Genomic DNA, 7,408 nt, shown 5'->3' on the forward strand with positions numbered 1-7,408 from the left:
AGTTAGTAGGTGAGACATCAGGTCTACACCCACATTACCACTGCCCTGTCTCTCAACTGACTCAGAGATTACAGGTGTGGTTTCAAATGGCACAGGAAGGACATGTCCCTGATTAGTGGTACTTTGACACACACTGCAGGAACGAACAAAACTATCTACAGTATGTCTCGTCCCATCCCTGGCCAGAAAAAGTCAGCTCGGATACGGCCCTGGGTCTTCCCTTTGCCCATGTGACCTCCTGAGGCTGAACAATGACCCCATTCTAACACTGCTTGGCGGTACTTAGCGGGAATGACAAACTGCAGTCGAACCTCGCCCTCGGGTGTTCGTGACTCACGGTAGAGCCGTCCTTGTTTACGAAGGAACTTGGCTCGACCTCCCCGTGAATACCTTATCACTCTACCCTTTTGTTTCTTTCGCACAGCAGCAAGTGTCGGGTCAAAATGTTGTTCTTGAACAACAATTTGGCTACACATCAGATTTTGCGGCAATTCAATGTTCACAGGGGTGACACAATCTGGAGCCCCAGTCATGGCTGGTGTTTCTGCAGCCGAAGTCTGAGTAGCATCATCTTCAGTGCAACTATCCTTGACACTGGAAATATTGCCTATGATAAGGTCAAATAAAGGTTCTGGCATGACAACTGCGAGTGTCGTACCAGTATAAAATGGAGATCCCACCTGGATACATGCCTCAGGGAACAATCTCACTGATCCATCAATAAGGTTTGCATGGATCTGTCGACCTGTGTACTGCTCAGGCCGAACTAAACTCTGCTTGACAGAGCAACCTGAGGATCCATTATCTCTCAGGACCTTCACTGGAATGCCTCCCACAAACCCTGGCTGAACAAGGAAGGTACTGTCACCTGTGGGAGGGGCTGTGGAGGAAGCAGCTAGCCACTCATGAGGCTGCTGAATAACTGATGCGGCAAATATGGCGCCTTGAGAATTAGATACTTGAGGAGTCGTACTCACTGCCTGTGGAGATGGAACATTGTCCATCTGTGGAGGGGGATTCACTGTCACTGTAGGACTAGTGAACTGTGGGGGAGTACCCATACTGGTAGGGACGTGACCACCGTGCTGCTGCTGAGGAATGAAGGCTGCGTTCGGTTCCTGCCTCTTTTGAGCTGGTGGTGAAAAAGTTTGTCCCGACGGTCGGTTGCATGGCTGATACTGCTGCTGGTTAGGGTACCTGTTGTACCTCTTCCACTCAGGTTTCTGAGTGTTTTGCCCCTGGTCCTTCCTCTGCAGTTTTGGACCTTGACCATTATTCTGAAAATGGCCTTTTTGCTGGGGTTCAATCTGAGACGGTTTCCCAGATTTATCAGCTTTACTGTTCCAGGTATGCTGAGCGTTTGATACCCGTATGCAGTGAAATATGCGTCAGCCTTTTCTACCATTTGGCTGGCATCTTTCACCTGGCAGATCTTAAGCTGTGCTATGAGCTCAGCAGGCCACGACCTCTCTAGCTGTGTACGCAGCATAAGGTCAATTATCCCCTCATGCGTGGAAGGAGTTTCATCTTTCTCCATCCACTCACCTAAGTAAGCAGTGAGATGGTCGAGGAACTGAACAGCTGTCTCCTTGTCTTGGAGACGAGCTCGCATGAACTGAACTTTGGCGTCGTCTACTGTGAGACCATATGCCTTAATGAGTGCAGCTTTCATCATCTCATACATGAGATTGTCTCCACGAATTCTGTGGAGAATATCGAGGGCAGGGCCCTCAAATAAACTAAGATGGAGCCGCTTAGCTGCCTCATCCAGTTGATACATGTCTGCCATGTCCTCAAAACGAGCTATGTATGGCTCGATTCGCTAGCCTTCCTTGTATGAAGGAAGCTTGATGCGTGGGGTCGCCAGGACATGTGCAGGGAAAACGCTCGTGGAGCTTGGACCAACTGAACCAGATGTGTCTGAAGCCAAGGAATCTCGCTTGAGCTTCAGCATTTCAAATTCGTGTTTTTCGCGTGCTTCTCGCTCGGCACGTTCGTGTTCTCGTTCTCTCTCTCGTTCCTCACGCTGTTCTCGCTCGTGTTCTAAGTCGAGTTTGCGCTGTTTTCGCTTGTGTTCGCGCTCCTTTTCATGCTGCTCTTGCTCATATGCACGCTCTCTTTCACGTTGTTTGCGCTGTTCTCGCTCGTATTTGCGCTGAATCTTACGCTCTTCACGGGCATCGTTCTCGCGCTGCTGCTCCTGATTATGCCGTGAGAGTATGTACTCTTTAATTTCAGTTGGGTCTGTAAGACCCATATCTTTGGTTTCCTGTAAAAATACGGTGGTAGCCATGTCGCTAATTTACTAAGCAAGCCGAAACTGAGTACTAACTGCTGCTTCGCAAACGAATGCTAATAACACAAGTAAAGAATACAGACACAAGCTAGTGGTGACCAGTCTTATCTACTTAACAGGCAAAGAATAAAGCAAAAATGCAAATGACTGGGACGACTCAATAATTAACGCAATGGGTACGGCGACTTCTCAGGAGCGAATAAAATCGTCTGGCGTTACCAAGAATAAAGTACTAAATAGGGTTAAGTACTCTGTGGATTAATAAAGCAAAAATTCACTTGCTAATTAACGGTAAATACCAGTAAACTTGTGCCTATAAACTTTAATGATAAATACCTAAATATGAACGAGTGAGTATTATCTCGTGAATAGCTTTAGAGCTAGGAGTTAATATCCTGGAATGAGGTCGCCAATTGTCACAGGGTTTTTAAAATAAATGCAAAATTAAAAGATAATGTTCAATAATATTGAAGAGCAGGGACAATGAATTGTCTTGCTAAATCAAGCAATGATTACTTTATACCAGCCCGCTTCGCCGACTCTCTCAGAATGAGAATTTGTAAACTTTCTCAACAGTACACAGCAGAGACTAATTGCTCACAGTCGCTGTTTATTAGTACTGTTAGCCTCTGGAGAAAGTGACTTCACCCCTGACAATAAATAACTAATACTATTAATATTATCAGGTTCTTGCTGATGCGTAACTCCTAGAAGGCACAACGGATTTTAAGCTTAATACAACAAGACTGGCCTAAGTACCAGTTATGAATAGCAAAACGTTTATGCAAGCTAGGAGCTATAAGGGAAATAAGCTTAATTATGGATAAATGAAACACATGTTTACATTACATTAAGCTCAAAGAAAAAGAACTGTTAAATTTATTGATTACAAAGAAATAAATTTAACGTTACATTTCAAAATGAATTCAAAATAATGAGATCGCACTCACTCACTCACTCAAAAGCTAAATTCTTACGCCTAGGAAAACAACATGCGGCGCAGCCGGCCAGCATGTGAGGAAAGCACACTTAACTAAACAGCACACTTAACTAAACTCTTAAGTCTAGGAAAACGAAAAGAAAATACTGGTCAATGTAGCGTATCACCAAAGAAGGGTGGGAGCCTGGAGAACTGTAGTCTAGTGGAGTCTGGGTGCTAGCTGACCTCTCTCACTCTCACTTCTGGAGCACAGAACCTCACTCCATCACGACAGACACTTGACTGCATTCAAATATGATGCGTGGGGTAATGCACAGGTCACCCGGAAGAAGGCGTGGCCGATGGCTGAGGCAAGCAGGGGCGAACAATATAGAAACAATAATATCGCTCAGTAGAGCACTTAATGACGTGCATTAGATCGGTCACTTTTGAAACAGTGACAAATGTTTTGAGAAAAGTATACTATCGAAATGGAGAGAGAAACGGTTAACTGAACGATACACAGTGAGTTTTCCACTAATAGTTCGTGGTTTCTCACAAAAGGAAAATGTCGCGAATTTGATTCGTGACATTGGTCTTAATTGTAAACGTGATTATAATCTCAGATATTTATGTTTTTATATCTGACACATGTATGAGATGGCGTTTTCTTGTTTTATTATTTTATTTTTCCAGACAAGTATATGTAATGATTGTTTCAGCTATTTTATATTTTACATTATCATGTAATACATTCAGCATTTTTATCAGTTGTATGGGAGCAACGAGATAGTTGTATTTTCACTGGACTAACAATAAGTGTTTACTCCTGTATTATAAATTTGGATTTATGTTGGACCAATCTTGTAAAAGTTTATGTATGTAACAAAGTGTTGTTGTGGTCAATAAACTATCAATCTATCTATCTCTCTATCTGCGTGCACATGAGCATACACTACACTCTGTTCGCTTTAACTTGGCTTAAATCTTGAACTCTGGGCTATTACATTAGACTGACACTAGAATATGATGCTAATCATGGAAATGTGACGCAGAAATGATGCAGAGTCAAAGTATTGTCTTTGCTACTGAGCTACGTGAAAAAAGTTGCAAAAGGGTAAAAATTTGGGCCAGGTTAATGTGAATGAACTATAGTACCTGTTAGTACACAAGGTAGTGTCCACTTGAATACTCCTACTCTGTTTACAACATTCTTTCTCACTCATTCCTCACACACTGCTTGTATACACATTACACACTGGCCACTACACTTGAGTTCATTCCCCTTCTTTTAGCTTCTCTCTCTCTCTCTCTCTCTCTCTCTCTCTCTCTCTCTCTCTCTCTCTCTCTCTCTCTCTCTCCATTGCTTCTTTTCATCCTCTCAAGATCTCCCTTCTTTTTTCCTCCTCCTTCATCTCCATCTTTCCCTCTCACTCTCTCTCACTAAATTGCCTGCAAGACACTTCACCTGCTGATGAGACCCCTCATTCTCTCTCTCTCTCTCTCTCTCTCTCTCCTACGGAAGTACAGTAGTTTCTGGAATATACAGTTGTCGATAGGACTGTATATCATCAAGAATCAGACGAATTACTCTACTACTCACAACAAGGGTTTAGGCGGCCTGGTTTGTGTATGACCAGACGGACTGTATTCGTCCACTGTATGCTCTCGGATGGCCTGAGAATAGACTACTTGAGAGTTCTGAGCTGCAAGGAAGTTGAAAATACCGACACTGAAAATCTTCCTTGTATCAGTATTAATTAGGTTTAAATTAGCTATATATCGTGTGGAAATAGTTTTTACGTCATATCAAGCATGTGTTGAATGATGTGCTTCCATTTAGCCGCAAAGAAGGAAAATAATATCCATTTTCTCAAAAACTGTGAAAGGATGGACGGTCTTCGACATCGCAGTTTTCTTTTTCTGACAATACTGAAACATAAAATTGTTCAGCAAGCACTTGGTATAATGTATGAGCTATTTTCACACGATATTATACTAGTTTTAATGCGATTCGTGTTAATATCACGAAAATGATCAGTGTCGGTATTTTTAACTTCCTTATAGCCCAACACTCCCCAGTGGCCAACTGGCTGACCGACCTGCGAAAGAGCGTAGTGGTGGTCAGTGGAGAACCTCTGGCTTGGCATCATTTCCAAATGTGATGCCTGTGTTCAGTTTTGGGTCCTTTGTTGTATTTCATTTACGTCAATGATAGAGACATAGGCATGGTCAGCCTATGTGAAGTTTGTTGATGATGAAATGCTAGGTGCCAATGTTTCGTCACTCAGAAAGATAGAGGTGCTATATAAGAATTTAGTTAAAGTATGGGAATGGTCAGAACGGTGTGTGAGTGCCATTCGAGACTTGGACAAGTGAAAGATCATTGACATATATTAACCCCCGAGCCAACTACTCCTTGTTAGGAAATGAAATAAACAGTACTGAGTTTGAGATAATCTTTGGATACTACTGAGCAGTGACCTCAGTGTCGACTAACGGTTTACTAAAGTAGAGAAAAAGCACAGAGCCTTCTAGGTTATGTAAACAGATAATATAGGGATCGTTCTCTCTCTGTACAATTACTTAGTCTGGCTGTATCTGAAATAGGCCGTGCAGTCCTGGTCGCTGACTCTGAAGAAGGATATCATGAGCCCTGATAGAATCCAGGCATGGGCTGCTAGACCGAGCGCATCTATCAGGCACATGGAATACCGTGGAAGGCTACAGTCACAAAAAAGCTTTTTCTTAAAGGTTCAGCGTTTGCTTGGTGAAATCCTTAAGGTTTTCAGAGTCCTCTGTGGGTTTGAAAACGTCGGCTGTCAATAATTTAAGTATTAAGTTGTCTGGAACCAATAACACCATAATGCATTGGGCTAATTTTGCATATCCAGCATCTGCAGTGCCTGGAACAGGCTACCAGAGTAAATTGTGAGTTCCATCATAGAGTCGTTCAGGACACGGTCATACGAAGTTTTATTTAGCATTTTTTGTGGTAGATCGAGTGTTGTCTCCCTTCTTTTAAACTTCCCCGCCCGGCCTTCTTTGCCAGGGTTAGGTTCCGGCTGCTTCCTTTTCCGTGTCAGCACTAACAGTGGAAGAGGTGGTTGGGTAGAACGTTTATCTTTGCTTCACTCTTCCCTCACTGTTGAAATAGCAACGGGTACTGGTAACTTCATTCATTGATACCCCTTCATATACAAAATGAGTCGTAAAACCTTTTGAGTTATTACTTGTATTTGCAATACTTTGCGCTGTGTGTGTGTGTGTGTGTGTGTGTGTGTGTGTGTGTGTGTGTGTGTGTGTGTGTGTGTGTGTGTGTGTGTGTGCATACTGTACGTATTGTACATGCGTGCTCGCTGCTCCTTTAAAAGTAGGCTTCCCGAAGTGAAGGGGTTAGATATCGTCCACTGTACTCTATCTCCCTTAACTGAGAAAGATCCTTCCTTTACTAAGATTACTTACTGTAATGTTTGCTTTATTTTTTGTACCCCCAGAAGATGTTAGTCAAAGCTGATGAGGCTTTTCGAACTAGAAGAGCTAGACGAACCTTCATTAACACCTTCGTTATTATACTCATTTTACTTTAACTTGGCCTAAAACTGCCATTCGTTCATCTTAATTCCTGAGCTGAAAATACGGATTAACACGCGAACATGATGCTCGTCACGAAGAAGTTCTTTGGAGAGGATGTAGAGCCACGGTATTGTTCTAGTTTGCCACCGGACTATGTAATATAAGCTGCAAGAACACGAAAGTTTCAAAGGAAATATAAGTTTTTTCTAAGTTAAATGAGTTGTATAGTAAATAGTAATGAGGGTGAAATTACTGGAAATGAAGGAAGATAAAGGAAAGCGGATTCCTTTCAGTGAAGTGACATATTGCAATTTCTTCTCGACAATTCCAGAGGCTGATTTTCAACTAATGAAAGGCCACATGAAGAGAAAGTGTAAAGGAGAGACCAATATCGTAGTAAAGATGATGTGGTGCAGGAGGTGAAGTAAATAGAATCACAAGATGGATGACAGTATCTCTTAAAGCAGATGGATTAGAGAGAGAGAGAGAGAGAGAGAGAGAGAGAGAGAGAGAGAGAGAGAGGCCTTGGGGGGGGGGAGTCTTTGGAAGGGAAAAAAGCCGATAAAGGACCAGTGATAAAGGAGAGAGAAAAATTGTGCAGACAGTAATAAATCAGT

This window comes from Coenobita brevimanus, chromosome 90 (genome assembly GCF_032717465.1).
Source record: "Coenobita brevimanus isolate Jiangsu-jjx chromosome 90, ASM3271746v2, whole genome shotgun sequence".
Classification (NCBI taxonomy): Eukaryota; Metazoa; Arthropoda; class Malacostraca; order Decapoda; family Coenobitidae; genus Coenobita; species Coenobita brevimanus.